We start from the raw sequence: 25,379 nt of genomic DNA, 5'->3' as shown, positions 1-25,379 counted from the left end.
CAGAGTGAGCTCCAGGACAGGCACCAAAACTACACTGTCCCGAAAAACCAAAAACCAAACCAAACCGAACCAAACCAAACCAAAAAGCCCAAAAGATTAATTTGTAGCAATTCCCCAGGTTTAATTTTAAATTCACTTCTAAAGATTTTACTTCCTCTCCACTTCCTCCTACAGAATAATGGTTCAAAATGGAAATAGAGACAATAATTAGGTCAGGCTCTTGGATGCAAAGCTGGGGTAGCTGCCAGTGTTAACACCCAAGATGAGTGTGAATCTTTCGAGTTTTAAGCCGCATCTTCTCCCATTTCACGAAGGCATTCTGGAATTTTCTCCCCTTCCAGTCGTCTCTCACATAAACCACTTAAGCACCTTTTTTTTTTTTTTTTTTTTTTTGGTGGGGGTGGGGGGGCATGTAAAATTTGTAAAGGAGGCTCGTGTTGTTTGGTTTCTCACGACCTATGTATGCAACCAGCTGAGTGGGAACCACTGGCCCGCCAGGCCCTCCGCACTCCAGCTGCCCCTAACGGGGCGGGGCAGGAGCCGGGTTCAACATCTCGTCCCCGCGCGACTCCATAAACCACGCCTCGGACGTCTGTTTTCTGGAGAATTCCCAGCGGCCGTACTTGAGCCTCAGGGAACCTTTCCTTACCCTCCGCTGGAGCGGACCTTCCTCCTCTCACACGAGGTAAAACCTCCCGCTTTGGCGTCCACAAGAGACAAGTTCCCCGCCCATTGGACACGTGACCGCAGATGGCCGCTGAACTCAACGCCCCCATTGGTCAGGCCAGACTCCGCCCTCTGGGTTGGCTCACCCGTTGCCCGGATGTGAGGTCTAGGGCGTTCTGACTGGCGTCCCAGAGCCAAAGGCTGTTGCTCCCTTGGTGGGCTGGGTGAGGTGTGACGTCGGGTGAGGTGTGAGGTGTGACTTCGGGTGAGGTGTGACGTCGGGTGAGGTGTGACGTCCGGTGAGGTGTGACAGAGGAGACAGCGGCCGGAAGTCAAGGGAGGGCTGAGTCGGGGTTTATTCTTAGCCGGGCTACCATGTTATTAGCTGAAGTCTCCAGAAGCAGCGCATGGCCAGTAGCCTTGCGCGGGTAACTGTAAGAGGATTTAGCAATCAGATGACTTCAGAGAAAGACAGAAGGCAAACCCAGGCGTGTGGCCAGGTGGTTGTGCAGTACTGGAGGAAGAACATTTGAGGTGGGGCAGGAAATCTTCTTTGAACGGGAATGTGTGGATTTTATATCTTGATGGATGGCCACTCCCTCGCACATTCTAGCGTAGAATAACTAGCCCTCCCTGATAAAGAACAACACATTGCTTTGTGTTTCTTAACTTCTGCTTTCTTTTTCATGGTACAGCTTGGCACTGAGCCTCTTCCCAGGAGATTGCATGAAGTAATGTATATTTATTTATTTTACTAATTTATCTCTTTCTTTCTAGTTAATATTGAAATGCTTATTGTGAAACACCAGGAGGATAAGCCGTTCCATTTCCTTGAGTCACTTCATTCTAATTTGTACAGGTTTGTGCAGTATATTCCAGTAATACATTTAGCAACAATTTTATAGGTGTTCACCTACTGGGGAATGCATTTCATTAACACCAAAATTATGTAATTTTGCTAATTAGAAAAGTATACAGACTCAACTAGAACCAGTAAAATCACCCAAAGATATGTGCAGAAGGAACCCTCATTTCTGACCTGACTCCCAGGCAAGGTAACGACTATTAAAATCTGGGTTACAGGTCCAGTGAGATGGCCTTGCAAGTTAAGGTGCTAACTACCAAGGCTCATGACCAGAGTTCAATCCCTGGAACCCAAAAGGTGGAAGGGGAGACCTGACTCCCACGAATTGTCCTCTAACAGCTACATACTGGCTGGGACATGCATTCCCCTCACCATAGGCACAAAATAACTTTACAAAAAAAACCAAAAAAACAAAAACCATCTAGGTTCTGTCTTTTGATACTTTGCATGTCATTACAAAGCCACACCAGTAGGCATGTACAAAATTGCTTGGCCAGAAATATAAAAAATGAATAGCTCACTTTCATCACTAAATAATTCATGCACAGCTTTCTAGGTCAGCGTCCTTCCATCTAACTCATCTTTAAAACAAAAACAGCCAAATAATAAGGTATCTCATAGTAACTGTGTGCTATAATTTATTCAGATATGCTACAACTAATGATTGTTTCCAGGATTTCATCTGAACAAATAATGTCACAGTGAAATTCTTAGAAATCTGCTCTTGAGTAATTTCTATGGAATGTTTTTTTGATTTGCTGTCTCAAGTCATGAGAGCATTTCAACTGTGATAGATACTTCTTGTTTGTCTTCCAAAAATTTATAGCAATTTATATTAACACTGTCAAGAGGGATCATATTTATGAATACACAGCAGTAATGAATATATTGCTCTTCAGAACATTTTGCCAATATAACATGTCAAGTACTTTGTATTTATTTTATAATTGAATTTTTTTAGGTGTTTATGAGTCCTTTGGTGTTCTTCTTATACAAATTGCCTAGAATATGTGTATATATGTATGTATGAGATTAGGCAATTTTTCTGTTGGAAGTATAGGTGGGTTAAGCAGACAAGGAGAATTCTGGGAAGAGGAAGGCTGAGTCAGGAGACGCCAGCCCGCCGTCCAGGAAGCAGCATGTAATGGCACACAGGTAAAGCCATGGAACACATGGCAACATATAGATTAACAGAAATGGGCTGAGTTTAAGTATAAGAGCTAGTCAATTGTAAGCCTGAGCTAATGGCTGAGCAGTTTTAATTAATATAAGCCTTTGTTTGTTTACTTAGGTCTGAGCGGCTGTGGACCAGGTGGGACACAGGAAAACATTTAGCTACAAAATTCATACTTATAAAATTTTGAAAAGTTGGTAGACATCCAGTTGTCTTTTGAGGAAGGTTCTCATCAGCTATGGTACTAATGCTTGCATCTCACTGGTTAGGCCCTAGACACATGGTCACACATGATTGTAATAAAAACTAGAATATATAGTATTTATGCCAGACAGTTACATGCATAGTTACAACTTGGAGATTCTATTAATATAAGAGAGAGACCAGGTGTTGGGAAATATATAGCAATCTCTGACACACTAATGATAAAAAGGTTTTAAATGCTGAGTTTTATTTAGGACTTGTTATGTTCTAAATTCTATTCTAAACACTTGGCCACACTTCAGTACTAGATAAGATATGATGAGCCCTAGTTTGTAAATAAGAAAACTGGGGCATTGAATGCTTAAGTAGCTTACTCAAGACTATCTAGAAAGTATGATACCAAGTTTTAAATCCAGGTAGTCTGGCTTTAACATCCATCTTAATAAAGACACACATTTAAAAAAGGAATGTTAGTTTTCAGTCTGCTATGTATTTTACAGATACTTTCTCTCTATACTTCATAAAGTATAACTCAAAAAGTCTGCAACATTATAGCAATTACTTTTCTTTCTTTTACTTTGTAAGTGTGTTTGTATGTATGTATGTGAATGTAGGTGTCTCTAGAGCTTAGAGGTCTTGGATCCCCCTCAAGTTAGAGTTACAGGCAGTTGTAAGCTGCCTGATGTAGGTGCTGGAAATTGAATCAGGTCTTCTGGAAGATCAGTACATACTCCTTCTCTCTCTCTAACCTGAACAATTACGTTTCTCTGAAAATTCTAGTTCATTATTTTTGCACCATTGTTATTTTAAATCTAAATGTAAATCAAACAAGTTGAGATACATACTCCAACATAAACTAAGCTGAAGAGTCACCATGAAAGAGGGAAGGGGGAAAACCCATTGTGCTGACTGATACAGGGGTCACTGCTGTGTTCACATGCTGTGGTGCTATGGCCATGACGAAATGTTTCACATTTATCAGACACATACTTGGCATCAGGCACTGACAGTACCAAGAAGGAAAGAAGTTACAGAGCCTTGACGGAAGTTGCCTTTCTTTTAACATCCCTTCAGATAAGTGTAAGCATTGCTTCCAGGATGCTACTTTAATATAACTAATGCAGGACTTCACCACGAGGCTCTCACTCTCAGCTCCGCCACCTGAGCCTAGAGCAGCCCTAGTTACTGTAGAACTCTGAACCACTGGCCACTCTGAACATTTCTCATTTTACTCCTCTCAAGTCTACTGGACAATGCTCTGTTTTTTTTTTTTTTTTCACAATAATCATTGTTTTGCTCATGTCTGCCTTGCCCACAGACCACAATCTTCCTTAGATCATGGTTCATGGACCATGCCTTAATTATCTTTATGTCTTACCCAAGGCAATCCTGGAATGAAAATTTACTCTAAAAATTCTTTTAAAATAACAAATAATTCATTTTGCATTTCTGTTAAATGTAGGTTTCCAGTATTCTTGCAGGAATATTAATGTGTATAAAATGCTCCACAAGCATGAGTACATGCTTGCTAAGTGAGCATGGCATGAATATAGCAAATAGTCATCTTGAGACAGAATTGCACATCAGCTCAAACCAGATCATGCAGAAAATCTGGATATATGGAATGAAAAGGGTATTGCATAAATGTGTTACACAAGTAATTTATTGTCCTGTGAGAACTAATTTATAGGTGTGGCCTCTTGTACTATCTTTTGATCATCCTGAAGGAACTGTTTTGCATCAGTAGACTGAGAAGAGATATTTTAGCACAACATAGCAGTAGATAATTACTGCTGAAAGAGCTGTGGTTATAGCAACATTAGCATAAGAAAACTCTACAGGCACAGAAGAGAAACCTAACATTACCTTTTCATCAAATGCAAGAAATTATGCATTCTTAACCCGGTTTTTTTTTTTTTTTTTTTTTTTGTTTGCAGCATTCACCTTTGTAAACATGAACACCTTCTCTCAGGTGTTCAACTCCTCATTTGGGGGGCGGTTATGAGCCATTCCATATGATGTTGGACCTTTTATATACATTGAAAATCCATTTAATCTTAGATTCTGACCAGGATAGAAACTTCACCCATATATTGGACTTGAGTGTGTAACTCCAGAGAGTATTGGCTGGAATAAATACAAATAATTGGATCGCTGCTTCCTTGGGGCAAATTGAAAGGCTAACTATGATTTAACACTTCCTTGATTAACATTCCTCTCAAAAGCCTCACACTTGGTTGCCTAACGAAATTAAGGGATTTCCTCAAACTTACGTAGACATAGTCCACAAGCCTTCAATCCAGTAAGGTGTCGTCATTCTCTCACAGATTCATTCCTCAATTTTTTTTGGAGATAGGGTTTCTCTGTGTAGTTTTGTGCCTTTCCTGGAACTCACTCTGTAGCCCGGGCTGGCCTCGAACTCACAGAGATCTGCCTGCCTCTGCCTCCTGAGTGCTGGGATTAGAGGCGTGCACCACTGCTGCCTGGTCAGTTCCTCAATTGTTTTTATTGCATTGATTTATTTATTTGATGTAGGGGTGTGGGGGGGCACTTGTGTGGAGATCGGCAGACACCTTGAGGGGAGTCAGTTCTTCCCTTTCACTCTCTCGGTCCCAGGTGTTGAACTGAGGTCATCAGGCTTGTCAGCAAGCGCCTTTGCTCGCTGAGTCATCTTCCCGGCCCTTGTAAATTATTTTAAGCAAGGAGCTATGCTGATTGGTAAGAGCTGTCAAGTGTCTAGGGAACTAGCAGCTTTACATAAAAACCTATCATTCCCCGAGGAAATTAGTGTCATAAGAGTATGGAAATATAACAAGGAAATAATGACTTACTATCTCAACAGATAAGTTGTAGAGATACAAAAGAATAATTGATTAAATAACTAATATTGAGTAAGATTAACCACACCTATGGGAATTCTAGCCATTTAGAACACAAAAACCATAACTTAGTACCATTGTGTACCTAATGAAAAGTGAGTCAGCTTAAAAAGTAAGTAAAACCAATTGCTAGACTTACACAATTATTTGCTTGTTTGTTGTTTGTTTGTTTGTTTGTTTGTTTTGAGACAGGGTCTTTTAGCTGGAAGTTTCTCCAGTCTTGACTTGCCCAGCAGTCTGGATGAATCTCTCCCACCTGAGTCCCCCAGCCACTTGGTCCCAAATAAATACACAGAGGCTTATATTACTCATAAACTATATGGCCTGTGGGTCAGGCTTCTTGCTAGCTAGCTATTATAACTTAACTCATTTCTATTAATCTATATGTTGCCACATGGCCATGGCGTTACTGATCTGCAGGTATCTTGCTCCTTTGGTGGTGGGCTGGCGTCTCCTGTGCCTCTGCCTTTCTTCTTCCTGTCTCTCTCTTGGATTTCCCACCTAGTTATAACCTGACTCTCCATAGGCCAGAGCAGCTTCTTTATTAGCCAATCATAGCAACACATATTCACAGCCTACAGAAAGACTGTCCTACAGCAGGGTCTCTCTAGCTCTAGCTGTCCTGGAACTCAGTATATAGAAATGGACTATATTGCCTGCCTCTGCCTCTAGTGCTGGGATTAACGGCATGCAGCACCACCACCAGTTAGACTTGTAAATTTAGCTGAGTGTGATGGAACATCCCTGTAATCCCAGCATTCAGGAAGCTGAGGCAGGAAGATTGCAAGTTCAAGGTCACCCTGCACTATGCAGAAAAGACCCTGTATCAAAGATAAACAAGGGGCCGGAGAGATGACTCAGTGGTTAAGAATGTTGGTTGTTCTTGCAGAGGATCCGAGTTATGTTCTCAGCAGTCACAGGGTGGCTACAATCCTCTGTCACTCCACTTCCAGAGGATCCAACAGGCAACAAGCATGCATGTGCCACACATACTTACATGCAAGCAAAACACTCATACACATCAAAAATAATAAATCTAAAAATATTTTTAAAATATCAGGAGTCATCTCTGGTTAAACTAGGAAATTTCTTTTTGCACTTTAATTAAAAAAAAAAAAAAACTAGCCCTAAAGTAGGTATAAAAGCCTTTGTTCCAAATAGATAGTATACAAATGTTTTTTTCTTGTGTGTATTTTAAAGACTTAAGAAAGTTCTAATATAAATAATTTCAACCTGATTGATTTTGTAATGTAGCATTAAAAAAATCCAAGTAAGTGGAAAAGTATATAAATTTGTCATTTAGGAAAAAGTTTTTCTCTTTGTAGTGTTTCTTGTGCAATAGCAAACAAAACCATTACAGATTACACTTTTTTACAGTGTGGTAAAACCTCTGAAACATGCACTTGATAAGCCTCTGACCACACACAAAAACAGCTATTTATTAAAATAGACTTGACTTTAGCTATATAAACATGTGAAGGTCTCAATTTTAATATTAAAAAATATGGAACGCTTCACAAATTTATGTGTCATCCTTGCACAGGGGCCATGCTAATCTTCTCTTGTATCATTCCAATTTTAGTAGATGTACTGCTGAAGCAAGCACTCAACTTGGAATTTTTAAAACTTTTTTTTTTTAACATTATGTGTATGGATATTTTGCCTGCAGGTATGTCTGCATAACATGCATGCAGAGGAGGCCAGAAGGTATCCAGTCCCCCAGAACTGGAGTTACAGACAGTTGTGAGCTGCTGTGCATGCTGGGAACTGAATCCTAATCCTCTTCGAGAGTAGCAAGTGCTGAGCCATCTAACTTGGAATCTTAAGCTAGAATAAATTAAAGCAAATGCCTCAGATACCCAGAGTAGCCTATATATCATGTCTGTAAAATATTGAAAGCCTATTATATTTCTTTTTCTCTCCTCCCCCTCTAAGTCTTAGTGTTGTGTGCGGTTTCCTTGATTGCTTTGTTATGTTTTAAAATGACCGTGACGAGGCACTGGACTACATTTGGAAAGAGGACATTGCATTAATAATACCATATGCAGGAGAAATAATTTTATGAAAAGCTGAGTGTAGATAATGTCTCATGTTGGAGCATAGGCTGGCCTAGAAATCATAGTGTAGCTGATTTGGCCCCAAATTCATGGCAAACTTCCTGCCTCGGCCATGTGATTAATGGGATTACAAACATTAAGTCACCAAGCTTGGCTTTTATCCTATCATATTTTTAATTTAGGACCAATCTTGTATTTAAGAATATAAATTAACAAAGAATTGTTGAACACCTACTATATATTCCTCATGTACAAACTTAATAGGAAGTTAGGCAACTAGTTCTAACAGGAAGTGGGGAAAATAGTAAAACCATAAAATCAGGCTTATTTCCTTCACTACCAATATGTATTCTTTAGCAAGGCCTTCCATATCAAGTGTCAGTGATCATCAATTCATTCAGTATAGACGAACAAATAGTGTTAATATATACCAGCTTTGTTGTGGGGCAGAAATGCTCTTAAATAAGACACTATATATCTGTACTTCTGAATGCTCCTCTTACACACCAAATAATTGAGACCAGTGGTTCCCAATGGGAAGTAATTTTGTCCCCTTAGAAGACATTTGGAGACAATATTTTCTTGTCAAATTTGGGGTTATGATGGGCCTCTAATATGTAAATGACAGAAATGCTGCTAAAAGTCCTATAATGAGCAACTCAGATTTCACCCTCACTGCTCCCACAAAGCATTGTCTGTCCAATAGTACCAGTAGTGCCAACATTCAGAAGTCTGGATCAGACTTTCTCCTCAACTCTTTTATATATATATATATGAAATCCACCCCTTTCTCTGTAGTAATTTCACATTTTATGTAAGGAGAAAATGTATTTCTTCACTTTTCTCAAAATATTTATCTAGACTCATTTGGCATTATCTTTCTGTGACTAAGTACCTCTTTCCCCTTCTAAGTTAATTCTTTAATATTTATATTCCACCGGTTCCTCAGGTTACTGTATACTACAAACAAAAATGCATTCCATATCATAGGATAAAGATTAAACATCAAGCAGAGAGTTCATTCCCTTTGGTTTTGTTATCATCCTCTCTCATCTCCAAAATTGTTTCACAGGTTTTTTTCTTTCCTGTACATTTTCATTCTGTCCCACATAAGTAATGACTTTTTTGTGTGTCTAAAAGGACTTCATTGTATTCTATCCTAATATACTCTTAAAACTTACAGTATTTTGGCTCCTTTAAAAATTTCCAGTGTCCCCTATGACTTCGCCACCTGTTTCCTAGACCAGTTTATCTGAGTTCTTCCAGCCTTTTGTCTGCACAGTGCTAGAGAATTTGGATTATGTCTACTACTGCTATCAAAAACTTCCAGTAGTTAGCCAGTGCCTATACATAATAACTGTTGATGGTTAAGTAATCAATTTACAAGGTACTAAGCTTGGTATATGGTATAAGTTAGTGCAGAAGGAAAAAAAAACGAAGTTAAAGGGTTAAGTGATGGGTTCAGAACTCTGCATGTAGGAAGCAAGGAGCCAGAATTAAGATTCAAGGCTGTCACATGCCAACATCTATACATTGTATACAACTCTTCACTCCTTAAGGAGTCAGCCTCCTTAGTTTGGTCTTCGGAACTCTTTGTGTTCTGGCTCTAAACATTTTCCAGCTACTGCTGACCTTCATTCAAATCACACTCTTGCCGAATTAACCATTCACCACTATATCCCATCTTTGCTTTCTTTTCTTCTGTCAGGGCCTCATATGATAATCTTTGTCTACATGAGCCTTCTCACACATCTCTATAGCTTGAAATGCCTACTGATCTTCTAAAGCCCAACTCACTCTCAGCTTCGTTTGGTCTGCTCTGACCACCCCACCCCACTCCCACTGCCCCACATGGCAGCTCACAACCATCTGTAACTCGAGTCCCAGGGTGTCTGATGCTGTCTTTTGACCTCTGAGAGCACCAGGCACATATGCATGTAGTATGCAGGCATACATGTAGGTTAAAACACTCACATACATAGAATAATTTTTTAAAAAAGAACTTAGGAAAGAGTAGAAGCTCAACAAATGTTTGGTTGCTTCTAATATTCACAATTCTGCAAGATACTGATATCCTTTACTAACAAATAAGGGAGCTGAGGTTCATAGAAGTTAAGTGACCTGCCCAATTGTACAGGTGCTCCAAGATGACTCAAGCTTGATACTACCTGTGACTTCAGGGTTTGGTCCCTCCTACATAGATGTCCTAGCACACACCTTTCTCTTAGTAGCTACTAAGTAAGTGTTGAGCCAATGAGTAAATGTGTGCTAAGGATGTATTATTGCTGATAGAGAGTCATGAGAGAGTCATTGGACATAAAAAAAGAAGAGTACCCTTCAGCTGTGACTCACCTTCATGTGCAGCATTTATCATCCACTGAAGCAGAAGGAAAACAAACCCTCCTGTCCTAATAAAATAGCTTAGGCAGCAGTGTGGTGAAGTCTTCATCATACACTCGAGAATACACCTTTAACAAATGCTTTGTTGTTAGTTAAAATCAGCAAAGCCATGTTCAGAAAAGCCATTGCAATCCAAAAGATTGTTTAAACACTCAGTATATTTCCTTCTGTTTTTACAACATTGTCTTTTACATTCAGGAGTTCAAGGATTGTGTATGCACGTGTGTATAATATATGAAAAATATTTATAATTGAATTTTCTTTACTGTTTTTTGAGACAGGGTCTCTCTGTGTATCTCTGGCTGTCCTGAAACTCACTCTGTAGACCAGTCTGGCCTCAAACTCACAGAGATCTGCCTACCTGTGCCTCCCAAGTACTGGGATTAAAGGTATATACTACCACCACCCAGCACAATTTAATGGTTTTACACATTAAGTCATCTAGCTATTTTACCCTTTTGATAGTTGGATAACTTAATATATTATTCAACTATTAATTTATCCTTTTAATTTTTAAGTTATGTAATTATCATATATTTACATATGCTAAATTCGTGTGTGTGTGTGTGTGTGTGTGTGTGTGTGTGTCTAGTTTTTTACTTGTTCTGCTGATGGTTTAATTCTAAAATAAAACCATTATTGGGACTCTTAAAGTTTTAATTTCTGGTGTGATAATCTGATATATTACTCTCCTGTTTAAAAAAATGTCCTGGCTACCCACTAATAGCCTTAAAAACAAATGTAAAAAATATTTTATTGTTGGCATGATGGCAAATGTCTCTGTATCCCCACATTCCAGTATGCCCAGCCTTCCAGAGGCTGAAGTAGGAGGATCATTAGTACACATACAAACATGCACACATTTTATTAGAGTAATTATTACAGCTTTGGTTTTCTTTTTTCAAAATCAATTATGTTAAGCCTTTTGCATGCCATATAAATATTAAAATCAGCATGTCAAATTTACACTAAACAAACGGCCCACATCAACAGAACTGGAGAACTTATGGTAAGTGAAATGAGCCAGGCACAGAAAGACAAATATTACATTTTTCTCTCATATATGAAAGTTTTAAAAATTGATCTCACAAAATTTAACAGTAGATTAGTAACTACCAGAGGTTGGGTGAAGATAGGAAGGAAGGTTGTTGGCTACAGAAGTGAGACAGAAGGAATACGTTATAATAGAGATAGCACAGTAGAGTGGCTATAGTTAATTTATTGTAGATCTTAAAATAGCTAGAAGAAAGCATTTTGAATATTCACAACACAAAAAATGCTAAGTGGTTGACATGCCCTGACTTAGCCATTATGCACAGAATACATGTATTGAAATGACTTGGTGTAACCTATAAACAATCATTTACTGTGCCATTTTCGAAGCCAGTGAACTCTTAATTGAGGTTGGATTGAATCTATAGGTCAACTGAGTAAAATTTTCACTTAATAGCTTTGAATCTTTTAATCCGTAAGTACTCTAATAGGACTTTCAAACCTACAGTTGGTTCTTTCTGATATTAGCCTTTCAGTCTTCTGATACTTCGGATCTGCTTTCTTGTTCGTTTATTTTCATCTCATCTGTGTTACACTTAAAGTGCATCTCTCATATGGAGCACAGAGTAGGGTCTTGTGCGAGTGTGAAGATGCACACGTCTGTATGCACACATGCCAGAGAAAGGTGTCAGAGTCTTCCTTTATCATTCTTGGCCTTACTGCCTTGAGACAGTCTCTCACTGAACCAGCTCATTTCAGGTGGGCTGTTGGCCAGCCAGCTCCTGGGGTGCACCTGTCTGCCCCTCAGTGCTACGGTTACACACATGCATAGCTTTTTGTGTTAGTGCTGGGGATTCAAACTCAGTTCCTCACACTTGCAAAGCAAACACTCTTATGTTGACCTGCCCCATGACCATCAAGGCTATGTCTCCAAAGATGGAAGAATATTCCAAAGACCTGCATGCACAAAAACGAGGGGACTCTAGGCATTTGAGCTCAAGAGTAGTACAAACAAAACTCCTTTCATTTTTATTATTAAAGCAAGCAAAACGTAAGGTGACATTTACCATTAACTTGAGCAAATACATGTACAGCAGAGAATACACCTGGTGTTATATCTTACTATCTTTGTTCATGTGAGAAGAGCCAAGAATATTCCTCCTAGGCATTTGCCTTTCTCACAGAGATAATGTCATGCCAGAGCATTCTCTTCATGTCCTTGCTCTCAAGTGCATTCAGTCATCATAGTTTATGCAAGTCTTTCTAGAAGGCCACCTTGTACATGCTGCCCTCTGTAGTTTACAGTAAGTTCACAGCTTTCTTACACAGGCTTCCACACTCTTACCCACAAAACCATCTCCCCAGCTTCCCACTCACTTTTTATTATATATATATATGTATATATATGTATACACACATATGTATGTGTATATATTATATTATATTATAATTATATTATATTATATTATATTATATTATATAATATTATATTATATTATATTATATTCCTTGAGAATTTCACCAGGCAGTGTTATAATTTTACTTGAAACACTACATAGAAATTTTAAGAAATGAGGGGGTGCTGTATAGATTTACCCATTCCAACCATTTCTTTTGTTACTGTTTTGAGGTATTTGTTGTTGTTGTTTTCTTATTTTGTTTTTTGATACAGAATCTCATGTAGCTCAGGCTGGCCTCAAACTCACTAGATAGCCCAAGCTAGCTTTGAACTCTGATACTCCTGCCTCTGCCTCCCAACACATCTCCCATTTCTCTTGCTCTTCCCTCATACCTGGAGATGTAGTTCTCCCTGTGTTGTACTTCTTCTCATCCTTTGGAAGTTCCACTAATCTTTCTTGTAGAGAGTAAATCTGCTCATAGCAAACTCTTTTCATTTTGCTTTGTCTGAAGAGCCTTTGTTTGCCTTCTTGAGGGTGTTTCTCATGGCAATCTTCATTTGATAGTTGTTACTGCACTTTTTTTTAATGCTGCTCATCTTTCTGTTGCTCACATGGTTCAGTCTAGAAATACAGGATCACTTTACTCATCATAGTGTAAGGTAATAAAAGGCAACTCAGAATCCTCTATTTGTGATTGTTATTAAATGCAATCCTCTTCCTAACATTTGCATGGCTCAAGACACCAATGGAGGCCCAGAAATCAAATCAAGCTAACTGACTGCTAAATAGAATGCATTCTGGCCTTTGGTCTTTATAAATACAGCTTTGTCAGGACAAAGAAAAGCAGGTGAAATTGTGGATTTTATTCAGTTGACAAACAATAACAAGATGACTGAATTTAATGTGTGTACTTGTCTATTCTGATGATGGACCAGTGATGTTTATGTGAACACTAACACAAAGACTCATATATAGAGAAAATTATGTAATGTTTACTCATCTTGTTTTCTGTGAGAAAAAAATGATCATTATTTTGTTATGGCCAAATCACTTATGATATGCTCTGATGTATAGCTGGGGCTGGTAACATATGGCTTATGGATCAAATCTGTTTTATAAGGAGAATTTTACAGGGACACAGCCACAGCCCTTTGTGTATTGTCTGCGGATGCTTTTGTGAAACTATGGCATATTTGAATAGGTGCAAAAGATCATTTTTCTCTCCAGGCAGTGGTGGCACATGCCTTTAATCCCAGCACTCTGGTTTTTTTTTTTTTTTTTTTTTTTTTTTTTTTTTTTTTTTTTTTTTTTTTTTTTTGGTTTTTCGAGACAGGGTTTCTCTGTGTAGCTTTGTGCCTTTCCTGGAACTCACTTTGTAGCCTGGTCTACAGAGTGAGTTCCAGGACAGGCTCCAAAGCTACACAGAGAAACCCTGTCTTCAAAAAACAAAAAATAAAACAAAAAAAGATCATTTTTCTCATAAAGAAAAATGTTCACTATCTGACATGTAGCAAGGTTTGTCAATCATCTTTCCAAACTACTTTTTAAAAGTAGTGTCCCACTTCCAGACTGGCAGTGTGAGTGGATTCATGTTATGATACCCATAACTGCTGAATATTATTTTTAAATAAGCTATTTTTAAATATCTGGAAATCTTGGTAGTAATTCTAGAAAGTAAAAAAAAATCTACTTGTGAAAATTACTGACTTTTTTTTAGTAGAAAGGGGAACAAGAGTGTGCTACATGAACCATGACTTTCCTCCCTGCTCTCTTTCCCCAGAGTCTAAAACAATGCCCCAAACAAATGGGGCTGCTTCTCCCCTCATCTCCCTGTCAGGAGATGTAGAGTCTCATCATGAAAAGACAGCAGCCAGCATTTGTCAGCCCACACCCCAGCTTTAAATTAGAGGTGGTTAAATCTGGCAGATGGTGCCACTGTGTTGACCTCTCTCTTCTTCTACCAACCCTTCTTCCTAAAGACTACCCAAGCATGAAAAGCCAAAACACGGGGGCCGTGATCATTCTTGCCCCACTTTCGTCATAGGGCAGATGTTCCATCAGGGAAGAGGAAAGCAGAGAAGACCAGACAGAGCTGCTGCTGCTGCCTCCCAGGATCCTGGTCCATGAACTAGAGGAGACTCTCCAGACTGTCTAGTCCAGTGGCTCAGACATTTTGCTCAAGAAGAGAACAAAGAAGAAACTGCTAAGCTCTCATCAAAGAAACTCATTTTGAAACAGAGTATAGGAAGTCAAGCTTAAGGATGCTCTTGCGGGGGTGGTGTGGCTATAAAAGGCTTAAAAAGAGTTAGAACCAGGCATGATGTCCATGCCGCAATCCCAGCACTCAGAACACAGAGGTGGGTGGATGCCTATGAGCAAAGGCCAGCTTGGCCTACTTAGTAAGTTCCAGGAAAGCAGAGCTACATAGTGAGACCTTGTCTCAAAAAAAAAAAAAAAAGTATCTGGTAGTTCCACTGCTAAAAGTAAAAGAAGTAAAAGTTAAATTTAGATTATGGTTTTTTTTTTTTTTTTTTTTTTTTTCAAGACAGGGTCTCATTATGTAGATCTGGCTGTCCTGGAATTATGTAGACCAGGCTGGCCTCAAACTCACACAGATCCATCTGCCTCTGCTCCTGAGTGCTGAAATTAAAGGCATGTGCCACAATGCCTGGCTGATTCTGCTGTTATAATGGTGGCATATAAATCACTTTTAATTTTAGAATAAAGTTTAAAGGCAAAAATACTAAAAATAACTATAGCAAACAATAAAACAATTTCTTAATGAATCCACAACACAAAAAGTTGGAAATAGTAATATCAAAAACTTGGAAGAATAGAGAAGCAAATGTAAAAACTTTATATATCTAAAGTTTTAATGTTAATAGGCCTAAAATAGCCTATTATAGTCATAAAATGTTATATGTAAGCTCAAAAAGTATCAAGAAGCTGCCCCAAAGAGAAAGGAATTAGAGCATCCAACTACAAAATTGAATAGATCATCAAGGTTGATGGCTGCAAGTGGTAAACAAACAAGAACATGGTGGCTTTTCTACCAGAAAAAACAAAACAAAAAACCTGTCCCTCAAAATCTGACAGATGACAGGGTCAATATGGAGTGATAAAGGGAACAAGCCATCTAGAAAATATAATAAATGTATATGCATCCATCATTCAGGTACCTAAATTACTTAAATATTCACAGAACTTAAGGGAGAAATAGGCAACACAGTAGTAAGATGCAGTCATAGTAGGGGACTTAGTACCCTACTTTTAACAATGGATAGTCCATTCAGACAGAAAAATCAACAAGGAAACAGCAGTCTTTAGGGCCACAACATCCCAGATGCACTAAGCAAACAAATACAAAACATTCTATCAGCAGCAGAACATGTCTTAGGTGGGGTTTCTATAGCTGTAATAACACACAATGACCAAAACTAAGTGTTTATTTCAGCTTTCAGTCCACATCACGGTCTATAGTCAGAGAAGTTAGGGCAGAAACTGAAACAGGCCATGGAGGAACAACTTACTGGCTTGCTCCCCATGGCTTGCTCAAACTGCTTTCTTATATTATTCAGGATCACATGCCCAGGGTGACACCATCCACAGTGAGCTGAGATCACAGACATCAATCACTAATCAGGAAGATGCTCTACAGACTTGCTTACAGGCATTTTTTTTTAATTTTATAATTTGATTTAATTTTACATAGCAGCCATGGATTCCCCTGTCCTCCCTCCTCCCGCCCCCCCCCCCCCCAGCCCACTCCCCATTCCCATCTCCTCCAGGGCAAGGACTCCCCTGGGGATTCAGCTCAACCTGATTCAGTCCAGGCAGGTCCAGTTCCGTCCTCCCAGGCTGAGCAAAGTGTCCCTGCATAGTCCCCAGATTCCAAACAGCCAGCTCATGCACTATGGACAGGTCCCGGTCCCACTGCCTGGGGGACTCCCAGACAGTTCAAGCTAATCAACTGTCTCTCTTATCCAGAGAGCTTGATCCAGTTGGGGGCTCCTCAGCTATTGGTTCATAGTTTATGTGTTTCCACTAGTTTGGTTATTTGTCCCTGTGCTTTTTCCAATCTTGGTCTCAACAATTCTTGCTCATATAATCCCTCCTCTTTCTCGCCGATTGGATTCCTGGAGCTCCACCTGGGGCCTGGCCATGGATCTCTGCATCCGGTTCCCTCAGTCATTGGATGAGGTTTCTAGCAGGACAGTTAGGGTGTTTGGCCATCCTATCCCCAGAGTAGGTCAGTTCGGGCTGTCTCTCGACCATTGCCAGCAGTCTATTGTCAAGGTATCTTTGTGGATTTCTGGGGACCTCTCTAGCACTTTGCTTCTTCCTATTCCCATGGGGTCTTCATTTATCATGGTCTCTTTTTCATTTTAAGGAGTCATTTTTCTCAATTGAAGTTCCCTCCTCTTATGTGATTCTAGATTGTGTCGAGTTGACAGAAGACTAGCCAGCATAATATAGAATCGTCTCAAATCTCAAGGAACATGCCTCAGAATAGGTAAGTCACAAAACAAGTCTTATTAAATTTAAGAAAATAAAAATCATGTATCTCCCCCCCCATCATATCAAACTAGGAATCATTAACAGGAAGAAATTTGGAAAATTCACAGATATGTGCAAATTAAGCAATCTGATCTTTTTTTGTTTTGTTCTTTTTCTTTTATTTATTTATTTATTTATTTATTTATTTATTATTTATTTATATTATCAGCTTGATACAGTACAAATTCTTTTCCTAATAGTGAAATGTTTCACTGAGGCCTGCCCAGTGATTAAGTAAAACTAAAACTTATTATAAGCCACAGTCATCCTAGGGTCCGCCTTGCTATGTAGCCTCCCTGGTTCTGTGGGTTGCAGTCTGATTGTTCTTTGCTTTATATCTAGAATCCACTTATGAGTGAGTACATACCATGTTTGTCCTTCTGGGTTTGGGTTATCTCACACAGGATGATATTTTCTAGTTCCATCCATTTGCCTGCAAATTTCATGCTGTCATTGTTTTTCTCTGCTGAGTAGTACTCCATTGTGTATATGTACCACATTTTCTTAATCCATTCTTCAGTTGACGGGCATCTAGGTTGTTTCCCAGGTTCTGGCTATTACAAATAGTGCTGCTATAAACATAGTTGAGCATGTATCTTTGTGGTATGATTGAGCATTCCTTAAGTATATGCCCAAGAGTGGTATGGCTGGGTCTTGAGTTAGATGATTCCCAATTTTCTGAGAAACCGCCATACTGATTTCCACAGTGGTTGTACAAGTTTACATTCCCACCAACAGTGGAGGAGTGTTCCCTTTGCTCCACATACTCTCCAACATAGACTGTCATTAGTGTTTTTGATCATAGCCATTTTGACAGGTGTAAGGTGGTATCTCAGAGTTGTTTTGATTTGCATTTCTCTGGTGACTGGGATGTTGAACATTTCTTTAAATGTCTTTCAGCCATTTGAAATTCTTCTGTTGAGAATTCTCTGTTTAGCTCTTTAGACCATTTTTTAATTGGATCGTTCAGTATTTTGATGTCTAGTTTCTTGCGTTCTTTATATACTTTGGAGATCAGTTCTCTGTCAGATGTGGGGTTGGTGAAGGTCTTTTCCCATTCTGTAGGTTGTCTTTTTTTTTTTTTTAGGTAAACCATTCAAGCAGTTTTTATTCATTAATATTCATAAATACACACAGCAGCTTCATTAGAGATCTCAATTTTCCTCTTCAGTTTGAATGTGGAGTATTAGGAGAGCCTTTTGCATGTCAAGGTACAGGAAGCAGAGATCACCCTGCACTGCTACCTACATTTACCTACTAGAAGTAAAAATTAGTTAAGTGGAAATGATTATCATATACATTTTCTTACTTCCTTTTGAATGTACACAATGTAACAAGAGTGACAGACCTGAAATTACAATCAACAAACAAATCCAGGATAGATAGCTGTTGTCCACTTTCATTGGCAAATACAACACAGAGGACATTGTCTGCGAGTGGGGAGGTCATCAAAGAGGAGGTGGTGGAGGCTCATTTCCTTTAGGCTGTCTTTTTATCTTATTGACCATGGCTTTTGCTCTACAAAAGCTTCTCAGTTTCAAGAGGTCCCATTTATTAATTGTTGCTCTCAGTGTCTGTGCTACTGGTGTTATATTTAGGAAGTGATCTCCTGTGCCAATGCATTCAAGAGTACTTCCTACTTTCTCTTCTATCAAGTTCAGTGTAACTGGATTTATGTTGAGGTCTTTGATCCACTTGGACATGGTGACAGATATGAATCTGTTTGTAATCTTTTACATATTGATATCCAGTTATGCCAGCACCATTTGTTGAAGATACTTTCTTTATTCCATTGTATAGTTTTGGCTTCTTTGTAAAAAATCAGGTGTTCATATGTGCGTGGATTAATGTCAGGGTCTTCCATTCGATTCCATTGGTCTGTATGTCGGTTTTTATGCCAGTACCAAGCTGTTTTTATTACTGTAGCTCTATAGTAGAGCTTGAGGTCGGGGATCGTGATGCCGCCAGAGGTTGCTTTATTGTACAGGATTCTTTTGGCTATCCTGGGTTTTTTGTTTTTCCATATGAAGTTGAGTATTGTTCTTTCCAAGTCTGTGAAGAATTGTGTTGGGATTTTGATGGGGATTGCATTGAATGTGTAGATTGCTTTTGGTAAGATTGCCATTTTTACTATGTTAATCCTACCTATCCATGAGCATGGGAGATCCTTCCGTTTTCTGATATCTTCTTCAATTTCTTTCTTTAGAGACTTAAAGTTCTTATCAAACAGGTCCTTCACTTGTTTAGTTAGTGTTATCCCAAGGTATTTTATATTATTTGTGGCTATTGTAAAGGGTGATGTTTCTCTGACTTCTTTCTCAGCCTTTTATCATTTGTGTATAGGAGGGCTACTGATTTTTTTGAGTTAATCTTGTATCCTGCCACTTTACTAAAGGAGTTTATCAGCTATAGGAGTTCCTTGGTAGAATTTTTGGGGTAACTTATGCATACTATCATAGTGAAAGTTTGACTTCTTCCTTTCCAATTTGTATCTCCTTGATCTCCTTTTGTTGTCTTATTGCTCTGGCTAGAACTTCAAGTACCATATTGAATAAATATGGGGAGAGTGGACAGCCTTGTCTTGTTCCTGATTTTAGTGGAATGCTTTGAGTTTCTTTCCATTTAATTTGATGGTAGCTGTTGGCTTTCTGTAAATTGCCTTTATTATGTTTAGGAATGTTCCTTGTATTCCTGATCTCTCTAAGACCTTTATCATGAAGAGGTGTTGGATTTTGTCAAAGGCTTTTTCAGCATCTAATGAGATGATCATGTGTTTTTTTCTTTTAGTTTATTTATATGGTGTATTGCATTGACAGATTTCATATGTTGAATCATCCTTGCATCCCTGGGATGAAACCTGCTTGGTCATGGTGGATAATTTTTTTGATGTGTTCTTGGATTCGGTTTGTCAATATTTTGTTGAGTATTTTTGCATCCATGTTCATGAGGGAGATTGGTCTGTAAGAGATTCTCTTTCTTTGTTGCATCTTTGTGTGGTTTGGGTATCAGGGTAATTTTAGCCTTATAAAAAGAGTTTGGTAATGTTCCTTCTGTTTCTATTGTGTGGAACAATTTGAAGAGTATTGGAATTAGTTCTTTGAAAATCTGGTAGAATTCTGCACTGAAACCATCTGGTCCTGGGCTTTTTTGGTTGGGAGACTTTTAATGACTGTTTCTATTTCTTTAGGGGTTATTGGTCTATTTAAATAGTTTGTCTGGTCTTGATTTAACTTTGGTATGTGGTATCTATCCAGAAAATTGTCCATTTCTTCCAGATTTTCCAATTTTGTGGAGTACAGGTTTTTTAAGTATGACCTGATGATTCTCTGGATTTCCTCGTTGTTTGTTATGGCTCCCTTTTCATTTCTGATTTTATTAATTTGGGTGCTCTCTCTTTGCCTTTTGGTTAATTTGGCTAGAGGTTTGTCTATCTTGTTGATTTTTCAAAGAAAAATCAAACTCTTTGTTTCATTGATTTTTTTTTGTATTGTTCTCTTGGTTTCTATTTCATTGATTTCAGCCCTCAATTTGATTATTTCCTGGCGTCTATTTCTCCTGGGTGAGTTTGTTTCTTTTTGTTCTAGAGCTTTCAGTTGTGCTGTTAAGTTATTGGTATGAGATTTCTCCATCTTTGTTATGTGTGCATTTAGAACTATGAATTTTCCTCTTAGCACTGCTTTCATAGTGTCCCATAAGTTTGGGTATGTTTTACTTTTGATTTCATTGAATTCTAGGAGATCTTTAATTCCTTTCTTTATTTCTTCCTTGACCCATTGGTGGGCATTATTCAGTTTCCATGAGATTGTAGGCTTTCTATAGTTTTTGTTGTTGTTGAAATCTAACTTCAAGGCATGGTGGTCTGACAAGATACAGGAGGTTATTCCAATGTTTTTATATCTGTTGAGATTTGCTTTGTGACCAAGCATGTGTTCAATTTTTAAGAAGGTTCCATGAGTGCTAAGGTATATTCTTTTGTGTTAGGATGGAATGTTCTGTAGATATCTATTAGGTGCATTTGAGTCATAGCATCTGTTAGGTCCTTTATTTCTTTGTTAAGTTTCAGTCTGGTAGATCTGTCTTTTGGTGAGAGTGGTGTGTTGAAATCTCCCACTACTAGTGTGTGGAGTTTGATGTGCGATTTAAGCTTTTAGTAATGTTTCTTTTATAAATGTGGGTGCCTTTGTATTTGGGACATAAATGTTTAAAATCGAGACTTCATCTTGGTGGATGATACATATTTATCTTTCCTGTGATAAATATGTAATGTCCATCCTAATCTCTTTCAATTGATTTTAGTTTGAAGTCTATTTTATTAGATATTAGGATAGCAACGTCAGCTTGCTTCTTAAGTCCATTTGATTGGAAAACCTTTTCCCAGCCCTTTACTCTGAGGTAGTGTCTGTCTTTGAAGTTAAGGTGTGTTTCTTGTACACAGCAGAAGGATGGAACCTGTTTTCTTATCCATTCTATTAGCCTGTGTCTTTTTATAGGTGAGTTGAGACCATTGATATTGATGGATACTGATGACCAATGATTGTTAATTCCTGTTTTTTTTTTCTTTTGTGTGTGTGTGTGGTAGTGTTGTGTTTCCCTTTGGCATTTGTTGGTGTGGGATTATCTATTGCCTGAGTTTTCATGGGTGTGTTTAGCTTCTTTAGGTTGGATTTTTCCTTCTAGTGCTTTCTGTAAGGCTGGATTTGTGGATAGGTATTGTTTAAATCTGGTTTGCTGGGTATAATAGTCTGGTTTGGCATCCGTGGTCTCTTAGTGTCTGCATAACATTTGTTCAGGACCTTCTAGCTTTCATAGTCTCTATTGAGAAGTCTGGTGTTATTCTGATGGGTTTGCCTTTATATGTTGCTTGGTCTTTTTCCTTTGTGGCTCTTAATATTTTTTCTTTGTTCTCTATGTTTAGTGTTTTGATAATTATGTGGCAAGGGGACTTTTTTTTTTGATCCAGCCTATTCGGTGTTCTGTAAGCTTCTTGTGTCTTCATAGGTATTTCTTTCTTTAGGTTAGGAAAGTTTTCTTCTATGATTTTGTTGAATATATTTTCTGTGCCTTTGAGTTGGTATTCTTCTCCTTCTTCTATCCCTATTATTCTTAGGTTTGGTCTTTTCATGGTGTCCCAAATTTCTTGGACGTTTTGTGTTACGACTTTTTTTGTCTTTAGTGTTTTCTTTGACTAATGAATCCATTTTCTCTATTGTGTCTTCAGTGTCAGAGATTCTTTGTTCCATCTCTTGCATTCGGTTGGTTATGCTTACTTCTGTAGTTCCTGTTCGTTTAGTCAGAATTTCTATTTCCAGCACTCCCTCAGTTTGTGTTTTCTTTATTGTCTCAATTTCAATTTTCAAATCTTGAACTGTTTCCTTCATCTGTTTAATTACTTTTTCTTGGCTTTCTTTGATTTCTTCCAATTTTTTGTTTGTTTTTTCTTCCATCTCTTTAAGGGAATTTATTTCCTCTCTAAGGGAGTTTTTCATTTCCTCTTCAAGGGCCCCTATCATCTTCTTAAAGTCATTTAAGGATTGATTTCTTCTGTTTCTTCTGTCTTGGTATGTTCAGGTCTCGCAGGTGTAGAATCGCTAGGTTCTGATGTTGTCATATAGGTCTTTATGTTGTTGCCTGTATTTTTGTACTAGCGTCTACTCATCTCTTCCTTCACTCGGTGTAGGCAATGTCTGTGTCTGAAGATGTCTCTCTTGTTCTAATTGTTAGTCTTGGTCCACTAGGAGTTCTTGGTCAAATTGGTGCTGTTGGGCTTTGTTTCTCAGGGAGCAGCTTAGTCCAAACAGTGTTAGTGGGTTCTGTCTCAGGGAGCAGTTGTTCCCAATTGGTGCAGGGTGTGCTTATGGCTCCAGTGGTTGTTGGGTTCGTAGGGGTTGTTTTTTGTTTTTTGTTTTTTTTTTTGGTGGGGGAGCAGGAAAAGTTAGCTGTCTGGTCCCTGGGACTCCAATGGGTAGGGCAGAGGGGCTAGAGACCTGATCTGCCAGTCTGGAGGTGGGGCCTTACCCCATTCCCAGTTGGTGTAGGGTAGGCTTATGATTCTGGTGATCTGGTTCAGTGCCTGTGCAGTGTCTTCTTTTGTATTCTCAGGTCGTGTTTTGCTCATTCATCAACTCCTCAGCTGATCTTGTTTCCTCAGACTGCAGACTGTAGGATTCTGAATCCTCTCCCAAATGGATCTCAGCTGAGCAGGTTGTTTAGTAGGGTAGTCTCACCAACACCTCCAAGCTGTTGGGTTTCGCAAGATTGGCAGCTGGGCCCTGGGTTGGCCTCAGGCAGAATGTTCGGATCCATTCTGGTCGCGTCCCACGGAGATGGCTCCTTCCCTGAGTGCTGGGATTAAAGGCGTCCCTGTTCCAAGCTCTTAATCTCTATGTTTTCACCAACTATTCAGCGGATAAAAGCTCAGTTTCTGGTCTTTATTACGACCGCGCCTCTGCCGCCGCTCTGCCTGCCTCTGCCCGAAATCTGATCTTAAACAGCCAAGTGAATCAGAGAAGAGAAAAAAGGGAAAATAATAGCGTGAGACAAACAGTAGTGGGACTATAATATACATAACATAAAAAGTAACAGTTCAGTGGTGCGCTAAGTTACCAGCAGATGAATCTTCAGGGATACAGGATTAATAGTTGTCTTCTTATCTCTGGTGATAGTATATTTAGGTATCCTGACAGCATATATTGAACAGAGAACCTAACAATCTCTAGTCCTAGTTACATTGTATGCAGTCCTTGTCTTTGGAGATGGCTGAGAGCATCATCTAGTTTGTGTGTATTCTGTAGGCACATGCCAGTGCAAAAAAAAAACCTCCTACAAAGAGTTTAAGTGATGTTAAAATAAAAAACAAAACCAAGTAGTATTGTAACTTGAATGTCAAATGTCTCCCACAGGCCTGTGTATTTGAATATTTAGTCTGCAGATGATAGTGCTGTTTGGGGAAGCTTTGGAACCTTTGGGACTGTGGCCTAGCTAGCAGAAGTGGATCACTGGAGGAACACCTAAAGGCCATATCTGCTTCTGATTATGGCCTGAGCCCTCTTTTTTCCTGATCTGCCAAGGTGTGACCAAGCCACACTGCAATCTCTCTCTACCATGGACCAAGCTCTTCCAGTCCCCACCATAATGGACTGCCCCCTCTGAGACAGTGAGCCAGACTGAATCTTACTGGGAGTGCTTCATTCAGGTATTTGTCACAGCATGTGAAAAGCTGTCATCAAAGCAATGAACTAATGCTAAGAAGTTTGGGATGCTTCCAAGTACTCCAAATCTAAAAAAACATAGGCTAGAATGGATTTTCCAAAAGCTGCATAATACAGTTTAAAAACATGTTCACAAACACTTTGTTATTCCTCACATAGGGGAGTGTTTGTGCCTCATCCCTGTTTGTTGTTGCTGTTACTGTTTTTGAGATAGGTTTTCAGTATCTACCCCAGACAAGCTTTAAACTCACAACCCTGTTGCCTCTATCTCCTGAGTGCTGGGATTACAGGTGTACACACCACTGTGACTAGTTGTCTCTTCTTTATGGGTACAGGCCAATGTGCTCTTGCTCTAACCAACAAAAGTATCCTAGAAAATGATGCTGTGGAGTGGCTGAGGCAGGCTGGCAGCTCTGAGCCACACAAGAAGTCTATCTCAAAGCCATCAGGCCATGAAAAGGCAAGTTATATCACACATCTTGTGACTCAGGTGCTCTGGCTTGTAACCCTCTTCACGTCAACATTGATCAAGTATCTGACATTAGTGGAAAAAGTCTTTGAATATTTTCCAAATGGGTCAGTTTTGTTCAGTGCAAGGGATCTCTTAGTGACCAACACAAATGTCCAGGATTGGATCCTTCCTTTTAACAGTAATGTAGTCAAGGTGCCAGTCAGCTATGATTTAGAGGCTACATTTATTTACCACCTTTAAATTTTTTTATTTTTATTTCATTTTTTGATGGGGCCCACAAGTTAAGAATGGATTCTACATCTTAAAAGTAGTTCTATTTTATACCAGGCGGTGGTGGTGCATACCTTAATCCCAGCACTCAGGAGGCAGAGGCAGGCGGATCTCTGAGTTCGAGGTCATCCTGGTCCACAGAGTGAGTTCCAGAACAGCCAGGTCTACACAGTGAAACCCTGTCTCAACAAAACAAATAAGTAAACAAACAAAAAGCCATTTAAAAGGTTATCA

At 39.0% G+C, this 25,379-nt stretch overlaps 1 long non-coding RNA gene and 1 other non-coding gene across 2 annotated transcripts; one reads left to right on the top strand and one right to left on the bottom strand.

The window, feature by feature from the left end:
• The first annotated feature begins 1,003 nt into the window (after positions 1–1,003).
• Positions 1,004–24,471, top strand: LOC119087341. The gene is made up of 4 exons (XR_005090748.1): positions 1,004–1,200; positions 1,444–1,525; positions 17,075–17,151; positions 24,095–24,471. It is a non-coding gene; the product is annotated as an uncharacterized LOC119087341 (long non-coding RNA).
• LOC114682532 lies at positions 7,287–7,394 on the bottom strand. Its single transcript, XR_003733053.1, has one exon. It is a non-coding gene; the product is annotated as a U6 spliceosomal RNA (small nuclear RNA).
• Positions 24,472–25,379: the final 908 nt, after the last annotated feature.

The sequence above is a fragment of the Peromyscus leucopus genome, chromosome 2 (assembly GCF_004664715.2).
Source record: "Peromyscus leucopus breed LL Stock chromosome 2, UCI_PerLeu_2.1, whole genome shotgun sequence".
In the NCBI taxonomy this organism is placed as follows: Eukaryota; Metazoa; Chordata; class Mammalia; order Rodentia; family Cricetidae; genus Peromyscus; species Peromyscus leucopus.
Note: the sequence above shows the minus strand (reverse complement) of the source record. Positions and strands in the feature narration are given on the sequence as shown.